General features: G+C 41.7%; 1 non-coding gene across 1 annotated transcript; it reads right to left on the minus strand.

Moving 5' to 3' along the window:
* Positions 1–8,210: 8,210 nt before the first annotated feature.
* Positions 8,211–8,292, minus strand: TRNAL-CAA. The gene has a single exon. It is a non-coding gene; the product is annotated as a tRNA-Leu (tRNA).
* Positions 8,293–13,879: the final 5,587 nt, after the last annotated feature.

Raw genomic sequence — 13,879 nt, forward strand, 5'->3', positions numbered from 1 at the left:
GGGAGACCCATGGGTTAGGGGGGATTCCCGCGATCCCCGTTCCTGTGCAGACCTCTAGTTTAAAGCTTGTTAACCAATTAATTTGCAAGCATGTCTCAGCAACACACCCAAATTTGAGCACGCAAGTTTGGGTACTATATATACAGCGCAAAGCATAAAACGTAATCTCCCCAGAGTTGTTTTGCAGGTTTTTTTTCCAGCAACTGCTTCAATTTTCACGTGAAATTTTAGAAATATATTTGATGTTACTATGTTTCCCCCACTTTTACAAAACCGCGATAGCATTTTTTTTAGCGCAGGCCAGCGCGTTGAATGCTCTGCCATGCTCCCAACACTCAGCGTTCCTATGCCCCTTCCCGATGCGATTTCGAGGGGAACCTTTTCAAAACCCGGACAAAGTGCCAGGTTTTGAAAAGCCATCCGGACCCCCGGGCATGTCCTCAAAAAGGAGAACATGTCTGGGGAAATCCAGACGTCTGGTAACCCTGCCATTGCAGAATCTGGCCCCTAGTGCCACAAATTTTGGAAATTCAAAGTTCATAGTGCCACTAGGTGGCACCAGATCAACACTGGAAGCTCAGTAAGTAGAAAGGAAGATGTTAGTGTTCTGCTGGCCAGCCACAGGGTCATCAAGGTACACAGACAGAAGTTCAAAACAACCTAGGAATATAAGATTCTTTTTAGCTACATCCCCTTGTTGTTATATCCAATGTATTTGATTATTTTAAGAACAATCTGTACTTTCTAACTCATTATAAGCCATATAGGGCTCCTTTTTTAGCGCACGCTGCTGGTTAGTGCGTGATAACTCCCGCACTACGCATAAAAACTAACACTAGCTCAATGGTGGCGTTTTTGAGAATTGCCCAGACTGGTCATTTTAATATTAATGACCTAATTATACTACAGTTTTAATATTAATGACCTCATTTTACTACATTTGCATAGTACAATCGTAGGCTGCTAGAAAGCATGGAAAGATCACAATGAGCCGTTTTAATAATCGGGCAGTAAAATGTGTGCATTTAACAATGGTTTAGCGCCATCATTAAATGCACGGTGACGTTAGAGAATCCGGCTCTGAGTCCTTCAAGAAAGATCAGGAAAAACTTAGCGCTTAACATACTTTAGGAAAAGGACCCCTAACGCATGCCTAACATGGGAAAAAAGGTTTACCACAAAATGCATTCGAGCTTTTTCTGATAATTTGCCTGTTTAATATTTTAAAAACGTTTCCAGGAGGGGGGTATGTCATGGGTGGGAAATGGGCATTCAAATTAGCACTAAGGCCCTGATTCTATAAATGGTGTCTAAAAATTAGGCGAAGGAAAGCAACACATAGCGGTTGTCAATCCTCAATTAGGCCCCATTTATAGAATCACACCTGGCGGTGCCTAAATTGGACTTAGGTACCAGTAAGCGTCAAAACATTAGGTGCCATTTATTTTATCCAGGGTTTTCTTGGCCTAAATACCGGCACCTAAGTTCAATTTAGGTGCCTACATGGAAAGCACGCCCAAGATCTGCCCACGACCTGCCCTTAACAGTATTCACTTTCTGGTAAGCGCCTCGGACTAGGTACCTACCCAAAATCGGTAGGCACCTACTGATTTAGGTGCCTAACTAGCAATTAATTTTAATTTATGCCAATTATTGCACCAATTAAGCTAATTATCAGCACTGATGTAGCTAATTAAAAATAAATCAACTTAGGCATTTAAATTGGCTAGGTATACCAATTTGGGCGTCTAATTTGAGGCATCTTTTATGGAATCTTGGCCCAACTGGATAACACAGATGCATTTAAAAACCTCCAGCAGAAGGTGTAAGAACTCTCACATTAATATATTTGCAGGTTTTGCATGCTTTTGGGAAAATCTACTGTAGGACCTGCAAAAAGAAAAAAAAACCCACGTTTCTTGAGATGCATTAGAAATCGGCTTAGTACACAGGAAAGTCCTAGGTTAAAACACGTTGAACCCATTTTGTAGCACATCTTAGTAAAAGAGCCTCTTTGTCTCCATCATGGACTGCCATAAGACCATAAGAATAGCCTTACTGGGTCAGACCAAGTAAGGGTCCATCAAGCCCAGTAGCCCGTTCTCGCGGTGGGCAATCCAGGTCACTAGTACCTGGCCAAAACCCAAGGAGTAGACTGAACTATTCCTTTTGGTGGGAGTCTCTCTGTCATGTTTTTAAGATGGAACTTAATATGGCCATACATCAGGGATATTATAAGAAGTTTCTGAAGATTTGGAAGCCATTGACAAAATTTTGCAAAGAGTGATTGCCGATTATGCCCTTTGGTCCAGGGTGGGTGGGTGGGAGGGCGGGTTGGAATGTATTTTTCAATTCTCAATTTGAGTGTAGTTCTTAGATATAATTATGGGGGGGAGGGGGGTGATAATCTTTTTGTCAAAGATTATAATTGTATTTAAGTGCTTTTATAGAATTATATGATTGTATTTTATTTTGCACTTACTTATGCTTTAAAATGAATAAAGAAATTTAAAAAAAAAAAGGAGTAGCAATATTCCCTGCTACCGATCCAGGGCAAGCAGTGGCATCCCCCATGTCTTTCTCAATATCAGACTATGGACTTTTCCTCCAGGAACGTGTCCAAACCTTTCTTACAACCAGCTACGCTATCCACTCATATACAACCTCTAGCATTGCATTCCAGAGCTTAACTATTCTCTGAATGAAAAAATGATTTCATCCTATTGGTTTTAAAAGTATATCCCTGTAAATTCATTGAGTGTCCCTTAGTCTTTGTAATTTCTGATGGAGTAAAAAAATCAGTCCACTTGTTCTACTCCACTCAGGATTTTGTAGACTTCAATCATATTTTCCCTCAACCGTCTTTTCCAAGCTGAAGAGCCCTAACCTTTGTAGTCTTTCCTCATGTGATAGTACTGCCACGGTACTATTCAGAAAGAACAGGGGGGTTTCAGTAGTGATTTTCAACATCCAGTCAATGCCATTGAAAGTCCATTTATGACCCAGTCCATTTATGAAAGTCCATTTATGACCCAATCGCATGTCTTTAGCTGAAGTAAAAAATAGAATTGCTGGGAAAAGCTTGCAGAGGCACCTCAGAGCTGCAAATTACCCAGTTCCAGGAATGAGATTTCAGTCCAGTCCTGGATTTCTTACAGCCCAATCCTGATGCATTTTGGAACCTGCAGCACTGATTTCTGCGGGTAAATTCAGGAACTACAAATTACTGCACTGCTTCGGGATGTCAATTCAAAGTCCTAAATGCCTTCTCCCTGTAATGGGTAACTTGGCAGCTTTCCTAAAGCTTCCATAAAAGTTTCTGTGTTACTGAATTGCCTGCAGTCTGTTCTTTGAGTGAAACTACTGACCCATAAACATCTAACTCGGACAAGGAAACCTCCCACTCTGTTCACAGAGCCCGTGTGGGATTAATTTGTCTTCTGATTCAGCAGAGCCTATTCTCTGAGCAGAGAACCTTGGTGTGGAGAAGAATCATTGGAGCAGCACAGAGAGCTTTGAAGTAGAAAATTATGGAAAGTGGGATATCAAGTTTTATTACAAATCAATAATTAAATTGGGAAAATCAGGGTTCAATTCTCAGTAATACTCACTGTGACCTTTTCACCCTCTGTTGCCTCAAGTACAACTTAGGGGTGTATTTACTAGCCCATAATAACATAGCATATATGTGTATGTACTGCAGAAAAATTTACTACAGGCCAGTGAATCCCATGGTGATCTTTGCTTTTGCATTATTGAAACTAGGAATATTGTGTATTCTTGGCTGCATCGATGCAAACTCGATGATAACAGGCACGAACTCAGGTCCATTACACTGGACAACAAATTTTTCCAAGTTTTGCTTCCTTAAAACAAACTGGTGATTATGATAGATTCACTTCAACATAAACACAGATATAATTTCCCACTGACTCCATCACGTAGGAAGTTTGAGAAACACGATGGTATCTTTAATTGACTATAACATGTTTTAAGCTTCTGAGACACTGTGATAGTTCATCGTGGCTAAAAGTATTTTCCTGCTAATTTTCATTCGTACTCAAGTGTCCGGTGCGTCTCGTTGCGGTGTCCATCAAATAGTCAGCCAGCACTGATGGATTTCAGTTGTCCTGATGAAACCTTTCGCCATGTTCATCGCTGACGGCACCAAGATTTGCGGGGAAGAAGTCCAAGTGTGAATGAAGAAAGTCACACTTCGTGGTTTTGTATGCTCCCGATTCGTGATTTCGATTATTTGAGATTTCCTAAAACTGGAATCACCCCACCTCCCTCCTGCCTCCTGGATCTCCCTGGACCGGTGTCAGGTCAAAAGCGCGCCGGGACAAAGGCGCGCCCAGACAATTGAGTGCAGCGCGGAAGTGCGCGCCGCACAAAATTACTGTTTTTAGGGCTCCGAAGGGGGGTGTGTGGGGGGGAACCCCCCCACTTTACTTAATAGAGATCGCGCCGCGTTGTGGGGGCGTTGTGGGGGTTTGGGGGGTTGTAACCCCCCACATTTTACTGAAAACTTCACTTTTTCCCTGTTTTTAGGGAAAAAGTTCAGTTTACAGTAAAATGTGGACGGTTACAACCCCCCAAACCCCCCATAGCGCCGGCACAATCTCTATTAAGTAAACTGGGGGGGCTCCCCAACAAAACCCCCTGTCGGATCCCCTAAAAACTGTAATTTTCTTCGGCGCGCGCCTCCATCTTGCGCTTAGTTGTTGGTGCGCGCCTTTGTCTTTCACGGGGTTGTCTATGAACCCCCTGGACCTTACCTGGTGGTCTAGCTGTCTTTCGGGGTAGGAGCGATCTTCCTACGCTTTTGCCCCATCCAGATCACTCATCCAAAATGGCTGCCGTGAGTTCCCATCATAGTCTCACATGTCAATCATGCAACAGTGCCATTTAAAGCATTGCGCCGTCGGGAAAGGTAGGCGCCAGAAATGTAAGCCAGGGTTTGTTTTCAAGGCCTACATTTCCATTGCCTACCTTTGACATGAATCACGCCTAGCGCCACTTCCAGCATTGGCCATGTTTACAGTGGCATTACATGTTGTAAAGCGCCGCCATTGGCACGATTCTGACACTGTTTTTTTAAGGCACAGTTAGGCACCTTGAAATGTGTTTTAATGGGTCTTTTAAATGGCGTTTTGCATTTAACTTATGCGCTGGTAGGATGGCTACCGGCGCTTAAGGCACCATTTATGGAATTTGGGTCTGTGTGCAAATCAGTCTCTTGTATATTCATTGTGGATATTCTGAAAACCTGAATGACAAGGGGGGCACGCTAGGACCGACTTGGGAACCACAGTTCTAACACATGTCTATTCAGGTGTTTACATTTATTTTGTACTGATGTGTCAATCACGCGTTAACACATCTGTAGCAGAATTGCACCTACATTGTAGGTGTCTCTAATGTGGGCCAGGGTGTATGTAACCTACAGTGATGCTTAGCAGCGCTTAACTTTTAAAAAAAACAAACCACCCCTAAACGCACCTACAGTACTCACCCGATATTCGTGGGGGTTCCGTTCCAGAAACCCTGCAAATCTTGAAAAACCGCGAATACGGTTTTTCGTGGGGGAGACTGGAGAGGGCAGCAGGAGAGGCAGGAGAGAGCAGCCGGAGTGCCGGCGAGTGCAGGAAATCACTCGCTGTATGCTCCGACCGCCTCTTCCTGCACTAAAGTCGGGCCTTACCAATCAGGAGCTGCATGTCAAAGCAGCTCCTGATTGGTAAGGCCCGACTTTAGTGCAGGAAGAGGTGATCGGAGCATACAGCTCACCATCCAAAAATGTCAAACGAAAAAACTATATGACAACCTAATAGCCTCCAAAGCAGCTAAACTGGACAGACAAATCACCATTCTGTTCTCATCGACCACAGACCACAAAACCTTCAAGAAAGATACTAAAACCCTACTCTTCAAAAAATACATAAAACCTATCTAATATGACTAGTTCCTACCTAAACCCCACCTACCCACTCTACACCCTTAATATATTCTAATATGCTTCTAACTACCCAACTAATGCTAAAACGCCTCTATTTACCCAACACTTACCACCTTAAGTTCTCGACAACTCTTTGGTAATTCTTATGTAACTCATGACATCTCTTATGCTATTCCTGTAAACTTTTATGTAAACTTTTATATAATCTCTGAAAACTTTTATGTAATCCGCCTTGAACCGCAAGATATTGGCGGAATAGAAATCACGAATGTAATGTAATTGTATTTGGAAATGGATGGGAAGACAATGAAGTGACTTTAGGAGAGGGGTAACGTAAGTAAAGTGGTTCTCCCAGAATATGAATCGTGCAGCCAAATTCTAAACGGATGCATGAGAGAGATTTGCATACCAAGAAGGCAGTGCAGGCAAATCTCTCTCATGCATATTCATTGTGGATATCCTGAAAACCTGGCCTGCCAGTAGATCTCGAGGACCGGACTTGGGTAGCCCTAGCCTAGACCATTGAGTTTTTGAAATATGTATATTTCTGACACTGTGTCATGTCATTGCTTTTACTGGGATTCAATTTGCCTTTCTCCAGTCTTGGCTCATTGATTGCATTTTATACTTACATCTGGTCATTTTACTATTCTTATGCTGTTAACACAGTGCTGAATTGTTTATATCTGTACACTGAGTGGTTAATAAATCCCAACCATTAAATTAATAGGTTTCTGATACTAAGCTCAGTTCTTTCATGAGCAAAAGAAATCAACACTTATTTAAAGCTTTGTGAATGTGAGTATATGAACTGTCGAAGGCTTCTCAACGTAACCTCCATCGGTACCTTTGTCTTGCTGAGGCTTTCACATATCTCACATTCATCGTTGAGAATTCTTAAAAGCTGCTTCTCCATTATTGGATTATATTTGGAAAATCTTTATCTGTACTAGAGAATGGCACGGGGGAAAAAATTTCTCACCGTTCCTGCCGTGTCCCCGTGAGCTCGTCCCTGCCCTGTCCCTGCGAGCTCAGTCCCCATCCCCACCCTGCAAACTGTCAGATCCCACCCGCACAAGCCTTGAATAGTTATGATTTTATACTGAACTTATTTTATTAAAGTATAAAAAGAGACTATTCTGTACAATGTCATTGTATAAACACAAATTCTACAGACCAAGGATCAACAAAACCCGTCTCCCCTCCCTTTCACAAATATCCCCTCCACTATTGTGAAAACTGAACAAACCAAATTACTACAGAATGCTACATAGAAAAATCAAGCTAACAGACTACTTCAGACACACATGGCAGGAATAGTGTTAGGGGAGTGCAACTAGGGCAACTGCCCCCTGGTCAGAGAGAGAGCCCTAAGCCAGCTGGAAGCTAAAGAAGCACAGCCTAGGCTTTGCGGTCCCCAGTTATGTCTAATACCAGCTCTAGCAGGATACATATTTCAAATCTGAAATATTCTAATCACAAAATATAAAATAAATTTTTTTTCTATCTTTGGTTATCTGGTAATTTTATTCTTCAAATCACATTGGTCTCAGGCTTTGGTTTTAGGTTCCTTCTGTCTTCATCGTGGCATGGCTGGCTCCTGAAGGTAAAATAGGCCCAAGAGGAGCTGGGGAGGAGGTGCCGAGTCTTGACACGGGCACAATTATTTTACCACAGGAGTAAGATTTTTCACTGTTTCCACAGGGCGGTGAAAGGTCTTGTCCCTATTCCCGCAGGGCGGTGAAAGGTCTTGTCCCCATTACTGCGGTAAACCAGTTGCAAATGTCCCCATTACTGCAGATTTACTGCGGTGACCACGGTTTACCGCAGCAAACAGTCCCCATGTCATTCTCTAATCTGTACAAGAAATTTTAATAACGGCAGGGTCGGTTCCTCATAGAAACATTTTCTGTCTGCATAGAGACAGGTGCACAAAAGCTGTAACCTGAGCAACAGCTTTGATCACATGATGCTTCCCAGCCATTCTGTCTAACACTAATATTTATTTCATTTTTTTAGCCCATCCTCCCAAAGGAGCTCAGAATGGGTTACAAATCAAGTATCGAAGCATTTTTTCCCTATCTGTCCCAGCAGACTCACAGTCTATTTAATGTACCTGGGGCAGTGGAAGATTAAGTGACTTGTTCAGGGTCACATGAAGCAGCACAGGATTTGAACCCACAATCTCAAGGTGCTGAGGCTGTAGCTCTAACCACTACACCACCCTCTCCTCCAGAGAAATGAGCAATCTTATAGTCAGCAGGATTTGAACCTACATGGGGAGACCCCAATGGAATTTGAATCCATTGCCTTAACCACTCGGCCATGGCTACAACTTTAGGGTGTCTTATGTAAAAGTATCTGAAACTGATATTTGTGTCCTCATGTCAGAACAAAATAATAGAAAGAAATGCTGAAAAAGTATTAAGCACGTCTGAAAAAAAAAACCCCAACTCAGCCACCACAGCATGATTCACCCTATTTTACGCTGCATTAAGTTTTCAGCAGTAGACTATGTCATGTGAGATACTGTAATGCCACCAGACCATTTAGATGAGAAATGAGACACATCTTAGCATTCTGTTGTCAAAACGTGACTTCTTTAATATTAAACCACGGCGTCTGCATGCAGTGTTCGAATGTGACCTGACAGTAATGGAAGGAGCAAAGTCCTAAAATACAGAAGGGCAAATGGTTCACTAGTCCCAGAAGGATGGAAGATGAAAATGCATACACCTTGGGAGTTGGTTAAAATCCTTTATTGAGGAAGATCATGTTAAAGGAGCCCGACACAGCCGTGTTTCGCCCTTCATGAGTGGTATAAACACTAACTAAACTAAACCTTAAGTTTATATACCGCATCCTCTCCACGGAACTGGAGCTTGGCACAGTTTACAAGAACTTAAAAATATAAGAAGAGAAAGGAAAAGGTTTACATGAGCTTATATATAGAATGGAAGAGTAAGGGGGAAAATAGAATTACATGTTAGAGAAGAGCCAAGTTTTCAGTTGCTTGTGGAATAGTTGGAGAGAGCCCAGGTTCCGCAATGGGATAACAACACATAAAAACCTAAATTAGTATAAACATAATAAAGCATACATTAAATTGTCTATAAATAATCATTAATAATAATGAATATTAAATTAACTAACATAACAAATTATTTATATATCACAGTACCTTAGGAGTTCTATGCAGTTTACAAAAAAAACAAAAAACAAATGACCTAGAAATTACAAAAAAATTCTTATATAAGTAGGTTTTTAATAATTTCCTGAACTGCTGGTAAGGGACAAAGCTAACTAATGGATTTACAAACATTCAAAACCATAAAAGTTTGTATCTAAGACCAACTATTGTGTGAAACATATAAACACGCATGTAGATTTAAACAAAAAAACATTTCTAGATCAATGTTTGTGTTACCACTGTACATGCTTTCAGTGTGTGCTTCTAAAGCTATGTCCCACAAACTTTCTCACGCCGCGGCACACTAAACGTAGTGGCTGCGGCTCGAGGCATCCAAAAGTGCACGGACATCGCTGTGATGACGTCATGCGCATGCCAGAAGGGAGGGCCAGCAGGGAAGAGGGCCAGAGAGAAGGCAAGGCGCTGGCGCCGGCTGATTGTCTGCAGGATGTGCCGCATGGCCTGTAGGCAGTCAACCGGTGCCTCTCTTCCTCTCCAGTGTATCACGGGACACCTGAAATCTCAGGAGGCACACTAGTTTGCGATACACTGTTCTAAAGCTTTCCACAAGGGGAAATCATGAGTCTCCACTTTAAGAGCAATATAAGTACTCCCGAAACAAACTTAAACATAGGGCTCCTTTTACTAAGCCGCGTTAGGGCTTTAACGCGCGGAATAGCGCGTGCTAAATTGCCACGCACGCCAGACCTTAATGCCAGCATTGAGCTGGCGTTAGTTCTAGCCACGTAGCGTGCGCTAAAATGCGTGCACTAAAAATGCTAACGCAGCTTAGTAAAAGGAGCCCATAAATTAAATATTCAGAATACATAAAAATAAATGACAAATTTATGTAAATAGAAGCATAAAAATGTCACTGGGCCAATAGGTATATTGTTACATACCCTCAAGGTGTACTTCTATCACATTCCACTAAGGCAGGGCTGCCCAAGTCCGGTCCTCAAGATCTACTGGCAGGCCAGGTTTTCAGGATATCCACAAAGAATGAGAGAGAGATTTGCATACCAAGAAGGCAGTGCAGGCAAATCTCTCTCATGCATGTTCATTGTGGATATCCTGAAAACCTGGCCTGCCAGTAGCTCTTGAGGACCGGACTTGGGCTGCCCTGCACTAAGGTATAGTATTACAAGTTCTCTTAAAGAAAGCTAAACAAGCACAAAAGTATGAGGGGAGTTCAATCATTTATCTACCTCAGTAAAAAAGAAGAGTTTTCAAAATAATTTTGTTTTATTTTTTTTATTTAGTCTCCTGATAGTTCCATACACTTCATCAACTTTTCCTGCAATGACTTTAACTCCTTTGAAAAAGAATTCTTCTGTTTGACCTTCAAGCCAGAACATCATAGCTTCCTTGACGTCTTCATCACTTGAAAACCGCTGTCCACAGAGAGATTTCTTCAAAACTTGAAACAGGAAAGAATCTGAGAGAGCCAGGTCAGGACTGTAGGGTGGATGGTTCAGCTGCTGAAACCCACATTCATGGATGGCAGCCTGTGATTGTCGTGACGTGCACTGGCACATTGTCGTGAAGAAGCAGCACGCCTGCTGTGAGTTTTCCTCGTCTCTTCTCCTTGATTGACTTCTACAAAGCGATCATTGTGTTGGCGGAACTCTCCCTGATTATTGTTGTCTTGTATGGCATGAATTCCAGAAGCAAAATAATAATATAATAATAGCAGTTTATATACCGCAGGACCGTGAAGTTCTATGCGGTTTACAATAATTAAAAGATTGTACAACTTGAGTGGAATAAACAGAGTTAAGAGCTAGTGATTATCAGGTATAGATTAACAGTTATTTTGGAGTAAGAATTGTACAGGTCAGCTGCCTAAATACTTCAGGAACAGATATGTTTTTAGGCGTTTCCTAAATTCCCCATACGTAGTAGGCGTAAGCAATTGATCTAGATCTTTACCCCATAGTGCTGCCTGATGTGAGAGAAGGTGTTGATGATTAATCCTCTAACTGGAGGGGAAACAAAGTTCAAGTATGAGCTTCTCTTATGTCTGTTGGCTGAGAAAGAGAAAGTTATATATTTAGGGGCTAGACCGAATAGTGCCTTAAAGCAAAAACAACCGAACTTAAACTTCACACGCGCCTCCATCGGCAGCCAATGCAGTAGTCGGTAGTAAGGTGTTACATGATCAGACTTCTTCAGTCCGAAGATCAGTTTAATCGCTGCATTTTGCACCAGTTGTAATCGTCGCATATTCATAAGAACATAAGCAATGCCTCTGCTGGGTCAGACCTGAGGTCCATCGCGCCCAGCAGTCCGCTCACGCGGCGGCCCAACACCAGGACCTGTGTAGTAAACCTTTATCTATACCCTTCTATCCCTTTTTCCAGCAGGAAATTGTCCAATCCTTTCTTAAACCCCGAAACTGTTCTCTGCCCTATAACGTCCTCTGGAAGCGCATTCCAGGTGTCGACCACACGTTGGGTAAAGAAGAACTTCCTAGCATTCGTTTTGAATCTGTCCCCTTTCAACTTTTCCGAATGCCCTCTTGTTTTTTTATTTTCTGAAAGTTTGAAGAATCTGTCCCTCTCTACTCTCTCTATGCCTTTCATGATCTTGTAAGTCTCTATCATATCCCCTCTAAGTCTCCTCTTCTCCAGGGAAAAGAGACCCAGGTTCTCCAATCTCTCAGCGTATGAAAGGTTTTCCATCCCCTTAATCAGTCGTGTCGCTCTCCTCTGAACTCTCTCGAGTAACGCCATATCCTTCTTAAGGTACGGCGACTAATACTGGACGCAGTACTCAAGATGTGGACGCACCATTGCCCGGTACAGCGGCAGGATAACTTCTTTCGTTCTGGTTGTAATACCCTTCTTGATTATACCTAGCATTCTATTCGCTCTCTTAGCAGCCGCTGCACACTGTGCCGTCGGCTTCATTGTCATGTCCACCATTACCCCCAAGTCCCTTTCCTGGGTACTCTCAGTCAATAACATCCCTCCCATCGTATAATTGTGCCTCGGGTTTCTGTTTCCCACATGCAATACTTTACACTTCTCAACATTGAACTTCATCTGCCATCTCTCAGCCCAATCCCCTAGTTTGTCCAAGTCCCTTTGCAATTCTTCGCATTCCTCCTTCGTCCGAGCTCCATTAAATAGTTTGGTGTCGTCCGCAAATTTTATTATCTCACACTTCGTTCCTGTTTCTAGATCATTTATGAATATATTAAAAAGCAGCGGCCCGAGCAATTGGGCAATTGCCAAATAGGCGATATTACAGTAATCAAGTTGACTTAAAACTAGGGATTGTACCAGAATTCTAAAAGCTGACATGTCAAAATATGCTCTAATGGACCGAAGCTTCCATAGAGTGAAAAAATCTCTTTCTGATTAAGGAGTCAACCTGGTCTTTCATGGTTAGGCTCTGATCCAATGTAACACCCAATATTTTCATAGTAGATTGAATAGGGTAACTCAATTTATTGATGCAGAGTGATGTTTTGGTGAAAAGTGGGCGTGGGGAGACTACGAAAAATTTTGTTTTTTCTGAGTTGAGTCTCAGTCTGAATTCAGACATCCACTGCTCCATCAGATTTGGGAGTCGCTTCCAAGAGAGAGTTAGCGAATGAGATGATGATCGTGAAGTCATCTGCGTAACTGAATAATTTTATCCCCAGCTGGGTTAATTGCATTCCCAATGAGGACATGTAAACATTGAAAAGCAGTGGGGAAAGTGGTGACCCCTGCGGTACGCCGGATGGATTGCTCCGGGTATCAGAGAGATCGTAATTGAAACGTACCTGATAGGTGCGTGAAATAAGGAAAACCCGAAACCAGTCTAAGACCTCTTCCCTGATACCAATTGCATCTAAGCATTGTAGTAGTTTCCCATGGTCCACCAAGTCAAAGGCAGAGCTCATATCGAATTGCAAGATTAGGGCATTAAGGCCCTTACTGAACGAGAAATGCAGATTATTTAAGATAGCCGTAATTACTGTCTCAGTGCTGAACAAAGGTCTAAAATCATTGAATCAAAGAATTGATCAAGATATTTCATCAATTGGGTATGTACCAATCCTTCCATGATTTTTACAATAAATGGGATGGATGCTACTGGTCTATAGTTGGTTACTAGTGCTAATGATTCTTTACTATTTTTTTGGAATTGGGGTTATTATTATGTGACCATTATTAGTGAGGAATTTTCCATTTTTTAGTTTATTGATTAGATAATTCAGCAAGGATAGATTAAAGTTTAATGGAGCTGCCTTCATAATTTCTGGGGGACATGAGTCCAAAACACAGTATGATTTAGAGTATTTGTTGTATAATTTAATATAATTATTCCATTCTAAGTCTTGAAAGGAACTCCAGATCATGTCCGCTGGTATTTCATTTCCTTGTGTGATAGCTATTTAGTGTTCATTGATGTCATTTGTCAAAGTTGTTTCTTAGTTTTTTAATTTTTGAGTCGAAATGCTTTGCTAACTCAATTGCTGAAGGTGGTTTAATGTTGTGCACATGTTGAGTGTGGTGTGTGGTGTCAAATAAATTCATAACCAAGTTGAACAGCTCTTTTGTATTGATTCCTTTTGAGCTAGATAAGTCAATTTTAGAAGAGTAAAATGCTTTACGTTTGTCTTTTATCAGTTGTTTGTAGATTTTTATATTGGATCTCCAGTTGTTCTGGTCTGACAATTTTCCTGTTTTTTTCCAAATTCTTTCGAATCGTCTTACTAGTTGTTTCATTTTTAG

The sequence above is a fragment of the Geotrypetes seraphini genome, chromosome 1, assembly GCF_902459505.1.
Source record: "Geotrypetes seraphini chromosome 1, aGeoSer1.1, whole genome shotgun sequence".
Lineage (NCBI taxonomy): Eukaryota > Metazoa > Chordata > Amphibia > Gymnophiona > Dermophiidae > Geotrypetes > Geotrypetes seraphini.